The sequence below is a fragment of the Zosterops lateralis genome (assembly GCF_965231275.1).
Source record: "Zosterops lateralis genome assembly, chromosome: 1".
NCBI classification, from domain to species: Eukaryota; Metazoa; Chordata; class Aves; order Passeriformes; family Zosteropidae; genus Zosterops; species Zosterops lateralis.
This window is the reverse complement of record NC_139762.1, coordinates 92160689-92182686: the sequence shown is the minus strand read 5'-3', so window position 1 is coordinate 92182686 and position 21998 is coordinate 92160689.

Genomic DNA, 21998 nt, shown 5'->3' with positions numbered 1-21998 from the left:
AAACATTTGAAAATATGATTGTCATTCATATGTAAGATGGTTGAATAAAATGTTCTGTCCAGAAGCTGCTATTGCTTGGTTTTGTCAAAAGCCCCTTTTACCTTTTATTCCTTAGTCATGATAATCCAGAGCTGGGATTTCAAGGCGGTGTAGGAAAGGTTCCTTCTAACTGAGCTGACCATTTGAAGTGGAAGCAGTCAGCTTGGGATGCCATCAGCTACAGAAGCAGTCATGCCATAATTACATTGGATGTCTGTGCAATATTTGTTTTAATTTAGCTGGAGAGATCAGGGAAGAGGAAGGAAGGAAGGAAGGAAGGAAGGAAGGAAGGAAGGAAGGAAGGAAGGAAGGAAGGAAGGAAGGAAGGAAGGAAGGAAGGAAGGAAGGAAGGAAGGAAGGAAGGAAGGAAGGAAGGAAGGAAGGAAGGAGATGGTCATAGGTAACAGGCTGCAGAAAGAATGAAGTTTTCAACTTAGCAGCCACATCTAACAAAATGAACTTTTTCAGGCAGCCCCATAGTATAAAATTAGATTACAGGTTGGAGCCAATAAGTCCAAGGGAGAATATGACAAATAAAGTACAGCTGCACATCGTATTTGTAATAACATAGCTTAATTAGAAAGTGATTAGAAAGCATAATGGTTATCAAATGATGCTTATGCCGGAGATGCATTGCAACTCAGCTGCAAGTGCTATGAGACCCTTTGCTTCCGCACAAAAGCTAGATGAGATTCCTCTGTTACAGGCAAGCTGCCAGTTATTATTTTTTACTGGGGTAAAGTGCTGAAAAATTCCACATTGATAACTTCCTTACTGTTCAGTGGATAAAATTATTCTGCTTTTATATATAGCATTGTATAAATCTGCAGTCCATGACTAATATTTCCACTTGAGTGCTTTCCAGGTAAGTTTCTTGAAACTTTCTTCTTTTTACTGGGTCTTTGGGATTACTTGTTTGCTGACCTCTTTGGTCCAACACCTGAAAACACTTGCAAACTCATAACTCCTGATTGAGATGGAATACAACTTTTGTAATATATCCAGTATTGGCTTACAGATTTCAAATTACAGGAGCAAGGTTCATGTCTAGGTAAGTAGTTTCCAGGGTCAAGAACCACACCAAGAAGTAGGCACATAATTTCTAGCTTGATTTATCTACATTTACTTTCCAGAAATAGAAGTCTAATTTCTGCCATTTCCTTTAGTGTTCAACAGGACTTTTCTAGCATGACTCTTCTTTTAAGCTTTTTCCTAATAGCATATTGCATCCATCACACTTACATAGGTTTTTCAGACTTGTTACTCTCTTCTGAACCCTTTCCTAATGACAGGACTAGATAGGATCTTAGTGGCAGTTTCTTCAAGGCGGTACCTTGCCACCTTCTATTTCTTATTAACAACACTGCTTTTTACAGAGCATGCTCTAGCACTCTCAGCCAGAGACCGCAGAAATTCACATTCACCTGTTTATTCATTTACATTTGAGTATCCCTCAGATTCACCACTTTTCAGATTATCCCTTGTGCAAATATGAGGCTACTCTATTTCTGCATGGATCATTTGAGCAGACACAGCCCAGACATCCATATTGTTATAACTGCTATAATAACTGGTCAGTCGTTGCTTCTGTTATCTTCTAGTCTATATCTGCAAAATGGACTCACACCACACTCACATTTTTGTCCAGATGAATACACTGCAACTACTCAAGAGAGCAAATGTTTCACTGTTGTGAGTGCCCCCTGATGATTTTGATTACCCATTGGCAGGATTTGGATGAAAATAGTAGCAGTGATGCAGTCTGTGCAGGTGTTGGGAGAAACAAACTATATTTGCCATAGTCCAGAGGGTCCTTTACAGGAGCACTTGCATCCATCTATTCTTCTGATGGCTGCTAAGTGGTACTCACACATTTCACACCTAATTTTTTAAGTGGACAAAGGCACTTGTTCACAAACAGAATAATTTCTTATTTCCCCAGTCTTTTTAATTAATTAATTTGTATTTTCCTCCATTAAAATCTTTATTCTGGTTTAAAATATTTTTAAACCAGTCAAATTAAAAAACATTAGAAATGATTCCTCAACAGTCAGAGCGAATGTATCATGAGTGGCTCCCATGTGCTTACAGGAAGTACCCATCAGACAGCAACCTGCAGCAAACAAACAGTTCAGCTTATCACAAACAATATTCATTTATATGTTGCAGATGAATGTTCATGATTGATTCTCAAACAATAGAACAGGGGTATGTTTTGTGCAAATGAATAATTGAACCAATCTTGTGCTATCTTCAGTACAGACTTAGTTTGAAGCAACCACATTCATCTGGAATGAGAGTACTTAATGGAATACACATCACTGCTTCCTAGGTCGCTCAGCCAAAATTGTCTTCTGCTTGAATTGGCTGGTGTGTATACCAGAGAGAAAGCAATGCCAACTACCTTCTGGTGGAATCCCTAAAAAGGTTTTGGAATATCTGAGAATGCACACAAGTTGCAGTGAAAGCAAAATAACCATGAAGTCATTCTTGTAGTTAAAATACTGTGTAGTTTTATGGTACTTTTTTTAATTTTCCAAAGCATTAAGGAAATTCCAGCTTAAAACTCTCTGTAGACAGCCTGCCTGTCTGTGAAATGGTGGGAGAGGTAGTACTGTGGATTTGACTTTCCACTCTCCATTACAGTGAAAAGTAAGAACAGTAAGTATAACGTTATGTACCCTGGTAACTGGAGGCACCAGAAAGATGCAGAGCAACAAATCCATCAAAGAATATAAGGTGAGCTTGAGGGAATCAGATGGTGTAGCTGGACCTATGTAGTCCCATCAAGATTTCACACTTTCCTCTCCCATCCCTGACCATAAATACTAAAACCACTGGGAAAAATATTTGGTGTCAAAAATATTATTTAGTTAGCAACTAAATACAGCAGAAATGGTTATTCAATATCGTATGTGAATCAATTGGATCATATTGTAAACAAACTTGAGAAGTTTGCAGATTTTGTTTGTCTTCACTGTGTAATATGAACAAAAGCTCATGCATCACAAGCAAATCACTAGGATACTTGCCTACAGCTTCATGCATCAGATAAACAATTGGTTTGGCATTTTCAAAGGAACTTAACTGGTTGCCATGCCTCTTCAGTATATCAGTATTAAAAATATACTTATCTATATTTATAATGTGTTAAATACTTTCATATTTCGTGTTACATTTAGATCTTTTTTCTGTGATATTGCCAATGTCAGAGAAGGATGGATTTCAGTAAACTGTCTGGTGCTCTTGGATGTAGATAAAATATATGTGACTGAAAATGAAACTTCAGATTTGTTTCATGAAGACAAGATGCAATTCAGTTTTAAATCTTAATGTTAATGTTACAGAAAAAATGGATGATTTTTTCCTCCAATGTAATAAAAGACCAATTAATAAAGTGGTCAGTCTCCTTCCTCAGCTAACAGAGCAAAGAGAGAGGGATCCTTTGGAAACACTGATATGTCAAGAAGAGTTTACATATGGAATTTACATTTTAAAAAAGAGACATATTTTACTCTGCAGAAAATCATATTTCTCTGCAGAAAATAACAGTTGGTCTCTGTGCAGTTGCCTTGAGACTTGCTTAGTTCTCATTATCTTCAATGGAGATGAATATTTATATCTGAGGAAATATTTTTGCCTTCAGAGGAAGAAAGAGAGAGCATTTGGATTTGAGTGTCTATATAACTCCAACGTTTCTTGGTACAGTAAAATCTACTGTGACTCTTGAGAAAAGTTGGCTTTTCTGACACTGAATACACAGCCCCAAAAGAAACTTTTGTCTGGTGCTTGGTGTATGACTGAAATCATGGAATCAAAAGACTTCGCTCTCAAGAATGTTGTCTGGTGGGTGGAAAGGTAGAAGAGAGATGCTTCACCCTCAGTTTGTGTTTATCTTCAGTCTGTTCTTCTTAATATCCTGAGCTAACAAACTCTTTTCCAATCATGTGCCAATCCTGCCTCTTCAGAGAGCTGTGATGGGTCTTAAGATTTCCAGTCTGCTAGGGTAGGAAAGATGAAAAAGAGAAAAAAGTTATTTCTCAAGAACACCCTTTCAAGTCTTTTCTGTTGATATGACTCTCAGAAGAAGATTCCCTGCAGCAAGTGCTGCCTGCTTTACTCTTTTCTACTTTTCCAGTTTAAGCAATATTGCATCTAAACTCCTGCTTCACTTCTCAGCTAAACCTGCACCTGTGTATCAATAATAAGTATATTAAAAAGAACAGGCAAATGTCTTGACTCTCTTCACTTCAACATTTCTTTTTCAAACCTCTCTTGATGGTTTCCTCCCAGAAAGAGAGCGAGGAGTGTGTGCAAACACTTGCTCTCCACATCAAGCCTGACTGAACAATTTCTCTGCTATTCTGAGTTTCTGGTGAACTGAAAATTACCAGCTGTACTGAATTGTGACAAACACTGTGTATGTGTGCCTGTGTGTCTGTGCGTAGAGGAAAATATATAAACAGAAACTATCATATCTAATATCAGCAAAATAGGTTTCACATTTATGATCCAATCTAGCATTTTAATTATGCAAAATACAAATCCAGCCTTAATTTCTAACTAAAGCTTATTTCTTCAAGCCCTTACAGAAGCATATATAGAGCATATGTAGAACAAGAATTCTCTAATGCCTTTTCTGGTTGAGACATAGTCAATGAATAGGACAGCAACCACATAAATGCAGTCATCATTGCACAGATTTGAAAAGGAAAATGAGATTTCACTAGGGAAGAAGACAGGTATTTTAGAGGTAAGCAGCTTCCACTTCATACTTCAGGATGGCTGTTCCATATCCAGATCTACTCAGAACTGATCAATATCAAGCTGATTTGCAATGACAATAGAAACTCATTGAACTGCAGTAACACATTTGCCACCCTTTGATATCTATAATTTTAACATTAACATGGTGACAATCTAAGCTTTCTCTGTGTGTGCCATGTCACTCCCTCCATGTCAAAGTAAACCACAGTAGCTATATAAAAAGTGTGGTCATAACCCAGCTAGCTAAATTCTTGCCAAAAATTGACTTCAATAGCTGTCTACAGAGTGTGCCAGAATACTGTCGGCCAACTCATACCATGTGTGCCTTTTAGGGTCATGACTTTAAAAGGACAACAGAATTGCTAAAATCCATCATTTCAGCTGGAACCTTCTCCATCCCTGATGAATTATAGTCACATCTAATAGGAAGGAAATAGACAAAAGCTATCTGCACAGAGCACACCTAGGAGAAAGTAAATAATGCTTTCAGACCCTGAATGGGGGCACTTCATGTTGGCAAAATTGGACTACCCAGAGTGAGATGCATAGTTGCATCCTGAAAATAACCGTTTTTAAAACACTTTCTATGAATTGCACTTACCTGAGAACCTGGGAGACAGCAACTCTTCCTAGGTATTCAGTTAACTCAAAGGACACTGTAAATGTGCCACTTTTCTGAACATCATGGTCCAGCCAATCTGTTCCCTTGACATGCCTGCTCTTCACGGGCCTCTTCACAGAAGCTTTTCAATCAAATATGGTCCCTCTTTCACTAAAAGTTTCAGTTCTGGGCAGAGATACGTGCAAGAACAGAAGACTTTGAAAGTCTTGACTGTGAAAAAGACATAACTGCAATTTTGTCATAATCATAACTATAAAACCACTACATCTACATTGTAAGTGCAGCAATGCCACTACACCTGACAGGTGATCTGTGCTATTCAGGCACAGCAGAATTACAGTGAGACTGTGGGAAATGAGACCCCTGCAATGTTTAGGTGTGGAAACTGGTGGTTTTTACTTCACCCAACAGAGCTGGCAGGGGCACAGCAGACAGCAGGAGAGATAGCTTGCCACAAAGTCCATTCTGGCGTATTTAAGGGGTACAGTCCTTGGGTCTCTTTCATGGACTCAGAATTTCAGGATTATGGGTTAGAAGGAGGTCACTGAACTAAAAAATGAGACAACCTCTGATTGCCCCCACTGTCACTGCTGCTTGTTCTGCTCTGAGTATTTGCTATATCCATGCTTGCATGAAGATTTGCATGCAATGTCTGTGTGTCTAGGACTACCCTTATTTAGATGGCATGAAGGGACAGTGCTCTGAACTGGCAAGATGAGGGAGAAGCACTAGAGACCTGCACTTTGTGCAGAATGGGTAAAGTGAGACAAATCTAAGAGGATCTAAGTTGAAAAAGGAAAAGATAAAAAAAGATCCGGTAGGAGCAGAAAGAAAAGAAAAGAAATAACAAGAGACTGGCAGAGAAAAGAGGGACCAGAGTAGACAAAGAGGAGAATCATCTGTAAAGGAAGTAAAAGTAGATGAAAACACCTTGGGAGACTGAAATACCCAGCTCCAAAGATCTGGACTGTGACTGAACATGAGCTCACTTCACAGTAAACTCCAACAGCGGGAAACTCTGCATGCCCACAGGCAAGGGGAATGGTGGTGACAGTGACATCAGTGGTGGCACTAACTTTACTCACCATTTGGGAGGGGAGAGATGGCACAGGGTGAGGGGATACAAACATCTTCAGCAGAACACTTCCAGGAGAAGAGAAAGTGGCAGAAAACTCCCCTGTTGTCTGTCTGTCACACATGAAGATTGATGAACTCTGCAGCTCTGTCCTGGTCTTTTCAGTGAAAGAATCCTCCTAGCTTTCTCATAATGGCAGAAATAATTGAAAAGGGGATCAACTTCAGAGGAACATAAACACACACCAAAAGTCTGTCTCTTTAATGATATCCCTTCCATACTTCACTAGCAGGCATTCTGCTGATCTAATACCTGTTAATTCTATTTCTAATTAGGGCTATAGCTCACCAGAGGCTGTTTTATACTTAATTTGTTGGGCTTTTATTATATGGCTCAACAGTCAGCCAACCGCTGTATGCATCATGTGATCCTGGTTGAGATCTTTCAGGCATTACTGCACACTGAGGCCCTTGGAGAGAACGTGCCACTACAATTTGTGAGTCACGCGTTCTTGCTCTGCCTAGGTCTTGTCATGTGTGTGCTTGTCAGGATTCATCTCCATCTCCATTACCCCTGGGGCAGAAGTCATAGTTTGTTTCTGCTCACTTGTCTGATTTTTAGCAGATCATATTCCCATCTTCAGAACCTTAAGCAAGTGCCATCTTCGTAGGATTTAAGGTGGAATTCTAAGTAGTGATTTAATTCAACTCAAACCCATCTTCTAATTGACAGGAAATATCCTCAGTTCAACCATTTTCTGAGGTTGATGTAGACTGTTATACAAAGAAAAATAATTAAATTAAAAGCATTCTTCACTGTTCCCAAAATGAAAACTAATTTTCTTAAGTGTTTTCCTTGCAATTCTGTCATTTTTAAAATACTTTAAGAGTTTGAAATGAAGATCTGAGGCAAATTTTAATTGTTTGAAACACATATCTGAGGCACACGTCTTCATTAATTCAATTTTTGCTGGAAAGGATTGCAACCAAATTATGCACCAGTTAAGGAATTAGCTGGGAAATTACAAAGAAAAAAATAAGAGATCACAGACATGCAGTTACTGACCAGAACAGAATATAGGACAATGAAGAAACATTTTATTAAGCCATGGAAGCCAGCCCAGGGGACTGACCAAACTTTGGTTTGCCTCTAGATTGTCAGCTGCTAGGTAAACAAGAGTATTAGGACATCATTGACTCCAAATTGGTGAGCAAAAAGGTCACCAGCAGCTGTTAAATAGTAAACCTCATCCTCCATCTCTGTGGGTGCCAAGAAGGATGACACTTAAAAGTTGTTCAGTCACACACTGAGAGTGATGGTAGCACTTGTTATGTCATCCTAAAACAACATATCGGTTCCAGAAAACCAATGTCCTTCTTATCTGAATCCACAAAGAGCTTAACAGTCACACAAGCAATTCCCACAACTGGGAATTGCAGATCTTACATTAACAGTATAATGGAACTTCCTGCCTATCTCCAGATAGCAGAAAATAACCTCAGAAAATTCCTTGTTTCTCTACTGTCATCTGGTAGGGTTTTAGTGGAACAGATGGAGAGAACAAATCAAGATAACACTGGCTGTCCTGGAAAAACTTCAGAAACAGTACATTAAATAAAAAATAATAAGTAAAATAATAACGAATTTATAAATCTATATAATCCATATATAAAGATAACCAAATCAGCCCATCTACCCATAAATCTAGTAGCTTTAAAGATGTGACCTACCTCCAGCCAGCTCAAAGAGCAGTTGGTCTGGATCTGGTTCTGTCTACAGAAGCACGGTTAGTCAGATGATCTTCTGTGGTATTTCAGTGGGAAAACTACAGGAATCAGAGTTCCTAGATCCAGCAGTTCATGGCAAAGTGAAACAAGAAAGCTGGGCTTCTACCCACTGCGTGCGTAGCCACACAAGTCACAGCTGGAAATCGAGAAGTGTGGTCAAGTTACTCTCCATCAGCCATGGAAGATTACTTGTTCCAGGAACAAATTATCTAGGCACAAGGAAATGTGTTATTTCTTTTCCCCCCTGAATAAGAGATGAAACAATATATATCAACCTGAAAAGGTTCTTCCTTTCCATCCCACGGTAGAACACAAAGCCCAGCAAAACGGCCCAAACTTTACCAGCAAAACCTCACAGAACTGAAGAAGCGTCAGGCTGCGAGGGGACTTTTATTGGAGATTTGATAAAACTGTATTTTCCTTAACATTCCCTGGCAGGCCTAGGTAGATCTCTAGAAGGGAAGACTTTGCACAGAAGAATAAAATAGAGAGGATAGATTTGCACAATGTGTATTGAAATTATGCATCTTGGTGTTACTCTGTGCTAGGCAGGCATAATAAACTTCTCTGAAAGACAATTAACACAGAATCATAGAATCATAAAATGGCCTGGGTTAGAATGGACATTAAATCATCTAGTTTCAAGGCCCTTGCCAGGGACAGGGACACCTTCCACTAGACCAGGTTGCTCAGAGCTCCATCTAATGTGGTCTTGAACACTTCCAGGGATGGGACATCCACAACTTCTCTGGGCAACCTGTTCCAGTGGCTCATCACCCTCACAGTAACAAATTTCTTCCAAAGATCTAATCTAAATCTACTCCCTTTCAGTTTTAAACCATTCCCCCTTGTCCTATCACTACATGCTCATGTAATAAGTCCCTCTCCATCTTTCTTGTAGGCTCCCTTCAGGTACTGGAAGGCTGAAATTAGGTTGCCCCAAGGCATATGTATAGTGGTCAGGTACATTGGGAATCTTCAGACAGAACAACTTGGATTCTTGACCAGTAAGTCTCCAGCTGAGGGACTGCTGGAGATAGGAAGCAAGGAAGGATGTAACAAGGGAGGAGTCACCCCAGAAATGGCCAATCCCTTAGTTCTTCGGCAGGGATCTGCTGCTTGCTCATCAAAGAAAAAGTGCTAGGCTGGATAGAACTTCTCCACACACAGAGCAGCTCTTCTGCTCTCTGCTCACCTGTCACAGGTATTTCTTCCTGATTTCAGCCCCATTTCCATGCAGTGCTACCATCTCTGGACTCCTTAAGAGGGATTGCAAGCATCAAGGGACATTACTGCTGATGTGATCATCAAAGATTGCTGCTGGAAATCCATGCAGAAATATGTGCTGTGCACAGGGAGGCAGACAGGAACAACACCCAGCTCTCCTTCCCTCTCTCCCTTCCTCCACCTGTAATTGAAATTCAAGGACTGTAAGTTCCACTGTTTCCTGTCAGGATAGTTCCAGTCCTTGGGAAAGGGGTTAGCAATAGCAAGCCATGCCGTAGCAGCAGTGTGCCACCCCACATGTGTAAAAACCTGTATGTGCAGATAGACATCTGATTTTAGCCAGGATTTTTTTGGATGTGCAAGAATGAGGGATAAGAGCAAATCCATGTGCATGGGCTGACCAAAATAACAATGTTTTGCTTGATCTAATTTTGAGGCTAATTTTCCTCACAGAAGGGACAGAGAAGTCATTGTGGAAACACCTAAATCCCTTTAACATAAGCCACAGCCTCGCACCTTTGAGGAATGAGGCTTCCAAGCATTTTGTAGTAACATTTATATGCAAATCATCAAGTCAGGGTCAGGCCAGGTTTGACAGCAGTAGCCAGAGTCAAACATATTCTCATGATCAGCATGCAATTCCATAGTGACAAGTCCCATGTCAAGCTAGGAGCAGGTGCCATGGCCAGGCATGACTGAAACACTGTTGGAGCTAGAGCAGAACTCAGCAGAGACTGAGCTGCAGTGGAGCCCCTGAGCAGAACATGTGAGAGGAGGTCCTATGGGAGTCTGATAAGAGCAGCTAAGGACCCTGACACATTTTTTCTAGGACATATGCAACAGGAGAGGTGAAAAAGTACCAAGGAACTTTGGCCTGAGCCAAGGGTTACCCAGCAAAATAAGAATCCCCAGTTGTTCCAGTGTGGTCCATGCCACAGGGGTGTCAGACAGACTCAGATGTTTTCTGTCTCATTGTTTTGCCCCAGAACACTTGAAAAAAAAGCAAATAATGGTTAGCACCAATCTGCAGTGACCATGCCCAAGAGAAGAGGCAGCCACCCAATGTGACATTTGCTTTACTCACACCCAGAAAAACCAGCAACAAACAAACTTTTAAGGGAAGTAAGGAGGAACATTAAAGGCTTTGAGTTGCAATAGATTTTTAAAACAATCATGATAAAATTTAGCACAAAGTACTATATTTTTAGTGTTTTCATAATACACAGTTTACATGCAAGACTATAGAAACATACCTTAGGATTTCTCAACTTTTGCTGTTTTCAAATTCACTCATAGGATTCTGGTCATTACTTCTTTTTTCAACTGAGTTTCTTCACAAGAAAACAAGTAGCTGGGTGAGCCCATGAACTAATGCAGCCTAATTTTGAACAGCTGTTGTGCTTGTGATAACTGACTTTTAAACTTTGCTTATGATTTTATTACTAACCAGAGACTGAGTCTATACAGGAGCAAAAACCTTGCTGCAGAGCAAGATTCCATGTTACCTGCAGGAAGCTTTTCCTGTAGCTGATCAATTGTAAGAAGCCCTTTCCAAGAGTTTCTAAGGCAGAAAACCTAGGCAGCTATTTCTCCCTCAATAAAGATTATTAGACTTTCCTACTCTGTGCCTAATTTCATGAAGCTTCTAGGAATAGATTATGCTGAAGATATCTGACCCTCTATCAGAGCTCATGAAAACTAGCCAGCAGACGAAGGAAGGAAGGAAGGAAGGAAGGAAGGAAGGAAGGAAGGAAGGAAGGAAGGAGGATTGCATAAGTGCCATTTCACAGGAAAGCAAGCTAAAAAGGAAAAAATGCCTATTACATGATAATCACTCTAATTTTTACATACTGGTTGTAAAACCTCCATTAGAAAAAGCAAAAAACAGAAAAACAAAGGAGGTTTTAGGGGATGTTTAAAAAATACTAATAAGTAAGATACTAATATCTTATATTTTCTTGAAATACATAGATCAAACTGTCTGTATTGAATAGCTGATGCTTCATCTGTAAGGCAGAAGAGCATTACAAATGTTTTGGATCTAGCACAAGATCAGAGTGAAAGTCCATTGCAGGGTTGAAAACATTACCTGAGTCTTAATACCTAAAACTACTAGAAGATAAATATTATAACTTTATTCAATTGCTCTTTCAGCAACAGAGCAAGGAGAAAGATAATAACAAGGCTATCAATTCATCACATTTGTCAAAACAGAAGAGCAGACAGCTACTTTTTGAAATCTTCATGTATCAGGGAAGTTACAAGTAATTCCTTTACTTTTCATATGTGGTATTTGCCAATAAAAGTATAATGTGAAAGATCATAATCTTCAGATGTTTCTTCAGGTTTCACTTCTAAAGTCTACTACTTTTCTCCTTCCCTACTTCCATAACATTATAGAAAATATGGCTGGAAATGTTCTCAAAAATCAGCTTAGTTCCTCCTTTTAACCCATGTCTAGACATAACTGAGAAATACTTGCCTAAAACAACAGCAACTCTCTCCCTTAATGATGGAGATTTACAGCTTTCTCAGGCAATATAATTCAGTGCTGGGGTGCCCTTTCATAGTTTACCCCTTGATTTGGCCATGAATCTCCTTTACTGCAGTTTAGATCCATTATCTTTTGTCTTATGCATTGTGAATGCTCTGACAACAAGCTATTACTTCCCAGCAAGCCCTTGCATACCTAAGGAATATTTCTCCTGCCTTCCTTTGGAATTCTCTTTTTCAGACTAAATAAACCTAATTCTGCTTTTGTTTTCCTTGCTGATCACAGTTTCCACTTATTCTTTTTAATCTCTGCAGAGTACATCCATTTGGACCACATATTTTCTGAAGTATGGTATCCAAAATTGTATGGAACAATCCAGCTGAGACTTCCATTTATCCACATTTTGACATCTCCAGATGTTTTGTTTTGGCTTGATTTAGTCTTGTGCAAGCTCTGTCAGTGTATGAGGACATGAATATTTGGAAAAGAAATAAGGCACCAAATTAAAAACTGAAGGGTTAAAGCATATAGTACAGGAGTTTGAGAGACCCAGACTGTGAGAAGTAAACAGAATTATAGTGCTAGAAGGTGTTATTATTAGGAAAAAACAGAAGTTCATAAAGGAAATATACAACCTTTCTGCCTGATTGGTGCCCTACATTACTGTAAGCATTATAGATGGCCATAAGATCCTTTAGATTTCTTAGTTCTCACCAGGCACCTCCTCCCTTATAACCTCAGATCCACTTTCTTAGAGAAGGCCATCCCCAGTGTGCTAATAGTTGCAAATTTTCTTCAGGTGGAAGTCCTTCAGTGAATCCCTGAAGTTTGTTCCTCATGCTATGTGAGCCAGCCCAGTGCAACCTTTCCAGGAGCAGAACAGTTGTGAAAGCCCCATATACTAATTTCATACAGATATGACATAGTAAAGAAATTATCTCTGCAAATAAGAGGATGAAGACTGAATATCTCGATTGCTGTTTTCCAAATGTAGTTTCAGCAAGTCTCTGAAAAATTGTGGGAAATTGTTTTTTCTTGACAAGACTGTCATCGATTCTCCTTCAATACAAGTCAGGGATGATCTAGATGGAATGTGTTCCACAATATAGCCCTGACTCCTGAAACTACAGTTATTTACATTACTCTTCAACCTCACTGAAAGTTGTTGCTCATGAAGAATTGCCAACAGGATTATGACCAGCCATACAAAGTGGGGCTAAAAATAAAGGGGTTTCTGTTAGCAAGGAAATTTTAGAAGCCACATGAAGCTGTATCAGTGCATTTGTGAATGACCTGGTTTTCAAAATAATCTTAATATAGTTACCACTGGATACATACTAACCTTATTCCAACACAAAATCTATGTTTGCAGGCCCCTTTCTATGGGCTCTGGGCAGCATATGTGATTCACAGGTCTGTGATAATTTCATGATACTGTGATAACTTCATGAGAGTGCTCCAGCTACAGTCCCTGGAAGCCAACTCCAGGACTTGTAGGACCTTCTGTGATGGGGAACCTTGCAGCTTTCAGCACCTCCTTCCTCCAAGAGCTTTCAGACTCACAATTTTGGGAAATTTCAGACTCTACTGAGGAACCCAAAATTTGGCAATATGCCTCTTGGATCTCCCTTAGACAGCAGAAAGAAGGAACAGTGGGCATCTTGTTGATGCACAGAGAGAGGTGGTGTTGGGAATTAGAAGAGCAAGGTGCATTGATTTAGCACTTTTATCTACAGGCCTGTGGGAGGTAGGATACCACAAGACTGAGTAAGAAAGCACTGCCAGCCCTGAAAAATGCAGGATAAGGCTCAGAATACCCTTTCCCCCCAACAGTCAAGACATTGTCAATGCTTTCTTCCTTGGAAAAATAAACCATAGAGCTAGGTAGAGAAAAATTAATATTCTAAACCCAAGCAACTTCCCTTCCCTTCCCTTCCCTTCCCTTCCCTTCCCTTCCCTTCCCTTCCCTTCCCTTCCCTTCCCTTCCCTTCCCTTCCCTTCCCTTCCCTTCCCTTCCCTTCCCTTCCCTTTCTTTTCTTAGATTTTATTCCTGTTATAAATGCAAAGGCAAATTTCAGGTTAATAAATGACAATTTATTAATAACAGAATATCGAGCACCTGAAAAAGAGAAAAACCACAATAATAGGAAATTGTCAGCGCGCGCTGGGTGGATAGAGGTCCGCACCGATGTACCAGACGCCCTAGTCCACGCCGGTGCAGCTTTCAGTCCACCGTTTTATAGGAATTTTCTGCCCTTAGGCAGTCCAGGTGTCCAAGGTGGGTTGAATAGTCCGGATTTCTTTTCGATGGCCCTCCCGGACCTCATTAAGTCTAGTTGTCTCATTCCGGGAAGGCTCCTTTCTTATGTCAATTCCAAAAGTCCGTCTTATGTTGATTTCATTCCGCTTGTGGCACCAGAAGGTTGGTGAAATTGGCATCGTCGTCAGGAAGGAATTTCTCCTTGCCTTGGCGAGGAAGTGATTCTTATCAGGGTTGGCCAGTGTCTTTTGTCTAAGTTGATGACCTTCGTCCTGTCTTTGCAACTGAGATTAGCAGGCTGAGAGAGAACGGTTACCCTTCTATTGGATTTTACAATTTTACTTTAGCTTTGTTTCATTATACATCGAATTATTATTTTATACACGAATTTTTACCCTATTTTTATCACATTCCTTTCCCTCCCAATTATAGGACATTAAGGAGTTCAGATAACACTTCTGCAAAATGTCTTAGTCAGTTAGGTTCTTTGTAACCCAACATTTTATTGAAAATTATAATCTCATCCATTGTTCCCATATTTGTAGCAGAAAAGATCAGCAGCCTCCAGAGTCTAGCTGACACAAGATGGGTTCTTGAATAGCTCAGTACTCAATGGAAACCAGTAGAAAGCAACAGCTGTTGTCAAAAGGTGACTGCCATGTTCTGATAGATATCTAATGATTCAGTGCCCAGCAATCTGTAACAGATATAGTTTAGACTGCCTGTCAGTAAAGAAATTGAGGTGAAACAGTCAAATTTTTAAACTTCTCTTACCAATGTCACCTACTAATAGAAGAGAAATGGTCACAGACTCACCCCTCTCTTCCTCATATATTATTGCCAAGAAAATACAAACCAATCCAAAAAGTCCAGCAGGTAGCATAGTATGGATTCATTTTCATGCACACTACAGCTCTCACTTCAGAAGACAAAGTGCTTGGTTGAGGTCCAAGACCCATGCCAAAAGTGATCTCCCTTCACAAGGGAGACAGTGTTGTACATTGTTCATTACTGTTCATTTCTTTGTTTCAATATCCTGTGGTAAAATCCTTGACCCAGTGAAGTCATTACAACCTTTGCCAAGGATTTTAATCTTGCCCTATATTAAGTATCTACTTATAACTAAGGGAAGCTTTCTTGTGCAAGGACAGAGCGTTCCCAAAGTGCCATCTAAGGCTGAAATAATTCCCCAAGGAATGGGGAATCATCACAAATCTCATTACCTTCTTGTACAGGGCACTTTGAACTTGCTCTCAGTAACATGAACAGCAGCACATATTTTAAAACAAAACACATTTGAACATAATGAATATTATAAACAAAAGTTAAAGCAGCGAAACCTTAGTAAAGCCAATGGTAATACCAGATAGTGCTGCAGCAAAATTCTTAATAAAAATAGAAAAAAAAAATAAATAAAGTACATTTCTCCTATTGTAAAAGGGCCAAACCCTCATTTTGGAAGGGCTTTTCATCTTAAACAAGCTACATGGAGCAGTGACTTTACAGTTGACAAAGACTTTGAAGCAGCAAAACCCTGCTGCATGTGATGAGATGCAGGACAAAATGGTGATGCAAAAATAGAAGGATAAATATAACTAAATGTGCCACGCCAAACACAGAAAGCTGAGGCAGGTGTTGTCATAGCTGTCAGCTTTCAGATTCCTTCTTTCTTCAATTTTTTTCCAATCATATCTTGATTCTTCCATAAAAACCATGGAAAAGGACCAGATATGAGACTTTTGGATTTAAATCCATAATTCCAAGTGTTTCAAAAAGCTGCCTGAAAGTGTTTTATATCTACTAAAAAATATCCTGCAACCCAATAATCTTGATTTTCTTTTCAAACCTTTGTTTCTGAGAAATTAGGAAAGACAAGTGTTTCCAGAGGAAAAAAATAATAGTTTTAAAATATTAAAGCCTCAGACAAAACACATAAAAATACAATTAAATATTTTATTAAAATTGAAGTACTTCTTACTTGTAAACAAGTAACCTAGAAGAAACTTGTAGCGTACAAATACAGAGTTTGCACTTCTTAATGAAGTCTCAGAGGCAGAAGCATCCCAAGTTGTGTCACTTCTGTGACATGGTCTGAAACGAGAAAATCCCCACCACTGTAAGACTGTTACAAAAATAGCCAGCGCTGGCAAGGGAGCATCAACTGACTTCAGTAAAGGAGGGAAATACTGGCAAGCTCAAACCATGACCTCTAGCAGTGATATTCTTGTTTCAAGGCTTGGAGGTCTACACACATCTACACCTATTTCTGTCGGAGTCCACCCCTGCTGCAATCTATCCCTGGGCACAGAGCCAGTGCAAAATCTCTCCAGCACAGAAGCCCCACTTGAGCCATGGGTTTAACAGGGACGTAATGAAGGGAGTGGCTGAAAATAACCTGCCCTTACAAGGCAATCACATTGCAGGATTCCCAGGCCATAGGGAAAAAGCATCTGTAAACAGCAGGGTCTCTGGGTCCCGCTTTTCCCATCACCTTCTTCTCCTTGGAAAAGGAAACCTTGAGAAACTTCTGTGAAAGCAGCAGTCCCAATGTGGGAAAGAAAACTTTTAGTGGCTTTGTTCTCCCTTGAACTGCCCCTCTATGGCTATGCCCACTGCAGGCAAGCAGTGGAGCTCACTTTTTCCCAGTTCTGTTCAATGTGAGAGCAGGGGAATGTGTGCTCCAGGAGCCTCTTTGCAGACGGTGAGTTTTTTTCTTTATGCCTTCGTCTTTTCCGCTAGCTCGTAATCTGCCCCCTAGCTTCCCTGGGGCCAAGGGGAAGAGGATGATCTTTATATAGCTGTCCTCAGGGACTGGGTGAATCACAGAGTAACATCTAATCCCTCTTGCACTCCGCAACTGTATAACATCCCAGCTGAATATCAAGCCAGGGAAAATAAGTTGCAGTTTTTACGTACAAAAATCAGGGAGAGATATCACAAACACAGTTAGAGTTATCAGTTTCCAACACAGAACTCAAGCTAAAAAATTAAACAAAGGGAAAACAACCAGAGACCAGGGAGGGTGCAGAAAGGCCAAGACACCATGCTCTTTATCTTGGCACTTTATTTTTCATAAGATTTTGAAAAATAATATTCAGTAGTCATTGGGTGAATCTATTGCGCCTTTTTTTTTTTTTTTTTTTTTTTTTTTTTTTTTTTTTTTTAAATGCAGAGGGCAAGGAGCCATGTTTTTGTAAAAGCTTGGCCACCATGTTTGGTATCTGAGCTGTATATCATGCACTGTTTGTCATTTCATGCCACTTAGAACAAATCCCAGCTGGCTGGAATCCTAGTCCTGTGGACTGTGAGTCATGGATATTAAATGACCATCATGTGAGCTCCTGCATGCTGCTGTGTTTAGTGTGTGGCACTGTAAAGTTGTACAGTATCTTATCACAGAGGATCATCAGCATGCATACACAATTCAAGCAGGAGCACTTTCATAACAACACAAATTATTTGTTTTAGCAAGGGGCAAGAAAGGGGTAGAGATGCATGGAGCTGAAGCAAAGGGACAGCATTTATGTGATTTTTGGAAGACCAGTAAGACACAGAAAATCTGTTGCTGGTTCCGTAGCAGCAGATCTGGGGCAAGAACGGAAAAGGTACTGCTTGCGGTGGAAGGGTTTGCAAAAACCTTTAAGTCTGCTTGAGGAAATCCTCATATTTTTTTATGCATAATTATAATCCAGTCCACTCTCACCCAGGATATCCAGTATCCTATCCAGGATAAAGAAATGAAGACAAGCATTTTAGTATTTGTCTCATAGGAATCAGAACAAATTTTGGGATTGACTAAAACACCAGTTCCAATTCAGAATTTTAAACCAAGCAATGAGATCTTTTTCACTGATGTGATGTAGACAATCCTTGAAGTTGACGGTTTTAGTCAAGCAGAAGCCCAAATTAGAAGATTTACTCAGCAATCCATTTCGTGTTAATGACATGCAGGAAATCTGCACTACAAATCAGATTGGAAAAAACTTAGTGCTAGGGGAAAACATTATATTCAAAGAATACCATTTCATACCTGGATTAGATAGATTTATTCCATCCTAGTTATGAGCTTGGTAATTTCCTGCCATCGGTGCTAAAATGAAAATCCATTTTAGACAACATAGAGGAAAACCCTGTAAGAGTTGGATGTGAAAGCCCATTTCCATCTTCGTTAGCATGGCTAAGTCATTCAGGCTAGAAATTGTTGTTATCCAGTCCAAAGTGTTATCCAGTTGCGTTCTGCAGGTTACTATGAGATCAAGTACTGTTTTCAAAGGTTCTTAAGAGTCTATAATGTTTCAGCTCTCAGTCACAGCTCCAACAAAACTACTTCTCTTGCTGCTAGTTCCAGCTTAGATCTGTTCTTCTGTCTTTGCATGTGTTTTTCTTCCTGGTAGCAGCTACCAGCTTCTCCCCACTATCCCAGCAGTTTCCCCTACCTTTGCTTATGTTTCTACCACGTCATAGCAGTGTAGCTAGCTCTCCTTAGGTCAGCAAAGCCAGGCATTCATAGCTTGCACTTTCTAACACTTTTCAAGCGCTGAGTCTTTCAAAATGTATTATATTTCTTGAACTAAGCATCAAAAACTTTGAATTTGAAGTCCATTCATGGGCCAAAAGAGACAGTTAAAACTCACTACTATTTTTTTGTACAGAAGCCAAGGGGTTTAGAGAAATAAATCTGACTTGAATCAAATGAGGAAAATTTATTCACATTGATCCAGACTTAATCAAAATTGCCATTATAAAGACATCAGCAAGTTATATGAGAGAAAGATTAAAACTGTTAATGCACTGAACTCAAGTTACTGTGACTGTCAGAGAGAAGTCAAACACTGTGTTGGGTACTGTTAATAAAAACAGCATATTAAATATACAACTATGTCACTACAGCTAGCTCCAATCTTCCTTGATTTTTTTTATTCCTTTAGTAATATAGGAGCAAATTTTTTAAATGCTCTTGAATTTGCAAGAGTTTAAGAGAAAATGTCTTCAAATATGGGGAAGCTTTCATGGAAAGAAAAGATCAAGAGGAAGCAGGATTTTTCATGGACATACAAATGGATATCAGATAAAAGATAAATCGGTCTTATCAACCCACTGGAAAGACCAGGAAGTAATAAAATAAAGCATTAACAAGGAAGAAAACAGATTAAAAATTAGAGAAATTTCCACAACTATGTGAAGGTAAAATAAACCCAGATGCAAATGCAGAAACAAGTTTCCAGGAAAAGCTATGAAATTAACTTCACAGTGGATATTCAAGATATTGGTCTGTGGGGAGTCACTTCAGCATAATGAAATCAGAGCTTTCAAGATGCAAAGAATGAACTGGGGAATCCATTCACTGCCTTCTAACCCAAATTATCAGAAATTGCTTTGGTGAGCTAAATATTATGTTGTCATAAGTTGTCCCCATTTATTACAACCCAGTTTTCTTAAAATACATGGAACAGACAAATATTGCTGGCAATCACCTCATAACCTGAATGTGACAGCAAGGCCAGACATCAATATCTGACTATAAAACTCATTGCTATTTTTCCAGGTCAGTTGTTTTGGGTTTTTTTTAATTTAACCTGCCTTAGTGAAATAATTTCAAAACTGTTACTTGAAAGCATATTGAAATAAATTCTTGAGGAATTTTAATGAATAGATGTGCTTTGCTTTGTTTCTAGGAAAGATTAATGCTTTTGCATAAGGGTTGGAAAGCAGTTTTACAGTCAGAGGAAAACAGAAGTCACCGCTGCTCCCTTAAAGACAGCACAGGCCTGTCAGCCTGATTCTGGTGTTTGGAAATAGAAATATTTTCTTCTTCTCTTTACACAACTGTGATAACAATCTGTAAGCCAATGTACAACTAAAGTGTCTCCAGGAATTACACTGTTTGCAAGAAATGCATTTTAAACTTATTATAATAGTGTACTCAAGAGCTTGAAATTTCCATGCCCACAGGGCAATATAGCACTACATTTGTGATTTGATGTCACAAGCATGTAGACTTCAGTTTTACAAATACTCTTCAAGAAAACATTTAATTTTTCTCTCCGGGGAAAACATTAAATCCTACCTCAGATGGAAGGGTTTGTACAGAAGGAAGGAAATTTGGTTTGAGATGGCCATGTTTTGGCTTCCAGTCACCAAAATAAAATCCACTCCTCATATGGATTCCAGCTTTAGCTTCATAGCCCTACTGCCCCACTGCCCATAGCCCTAGAACATATTTACTAAATATAATAAATAAATCTAGGACATATTTTACCCCTTATACTCTATTCCCACTTGCTTCCTGAGAGTTTTTCTTATTTTCCAGAATTCCGGAGGTCCATGATTACTTATGGTTTCTAAGGAAATAAGGTTTAGATGATCAAAATCTGCCTACTCATATATTTCTCTTTCCTTCTCTCTTTTGGAAAAACAGAGTATCTTTACTCACATTTGACTGGATGATGAAGATATCAAAGATAAAATCCTTCTTTAGGTAAAGGAAAAAGAACCAAGCTGGTTCTGCCAAAGGGATCCAGCCACTGTGTGGCCAGAGATGGGATCCACATGTCAGAGATGGGACCCACGTGGCCAGTCAGCATGTGGCAGGGCAACCAGCACCTTGCTTGGTTTTGCCCTTGTCACACCATGTGCTGCCACTCACCCATCTGGTTAGGTAAAATTCCCTTCACAAAGCTGGGACATCAGAAACGATCCACTAAAAACCTGCTTCTCTTTTTGCAGAGTCGTGTGGGTCCAAGGCTCCGGGAGGATGCTGCTGTGCAAGATAAAACAGATAAAACAGTAACTCTGGCACTGCCAGAGTTACTCAAGTGATGATCTCTCAGGATTGCCAAAACAGAGGCAGATATCCATAATTATCTAATATCCAGCATTACTGAGGTCCTGTACCAAATACTCACCCAGAGCACATGCAGGGGCGGGGCTTCTGATCTCTGTTTCTCTGCCAGAATTCATCCTGGTGTGCTCAGTAAGGCACTGCTCACCCTGGACTGCAAGATAAAGCTCATTATAAGAATCAATGCATACCCAGAATTTATCGGTACCTCATTCTGATCAGACTCAGGTTGTGCTGGGAGAGGCTTAGGCTGGACGTTAGGAAAAACTTATTCACTGATAGGATGGAACAGGCTGCCCAGGAAAGTGCTGGAATCAGGGTACCTGGAAGTGTTCAGAAATCGTGGGTATATTGCCCTTAGACACATGATTTAGTTATGGGCCTGGCAGTGTAAGATTGCTGCTTGGCCTTTTGCAACCCAAATAATTCCAGGATTGTGTGATTCTATAGGATCTAGAAAGATTAAAATCAGTTGAGCAAACATTAACAGAGATCAGTTACAGAACAAAATTCCAGAAGGCTTAAAAGTGCTATCTAGCCAATTGCCTAATTAAAACAGCACGGTATTTATGCTGACATTTGCCCTGTTAGGTTACAAACCACTGCAATTCTCACGTTTTTCACACACAACATTGAAACACTATCTGCAGTGTAGATACCCACACATGAACCCTTCCAATTCAGAGGAGGAGAGTGGGCACTTAGAGGACAAGAGCTGCCTAAGCAATTTCAGCCGTCTGCCCTGTGATGGGATCAACTCCTTTCTGGGAACCTGGCAGCACATTAACACCATGCAGTGAGTCTGGAGCTGGCTCTGGCATCCAGAGTGTAGGCACAGCCCTGGTCACAGGGCTGAGAGGAGAGGGGGAGCTGAGACTGACAGCTG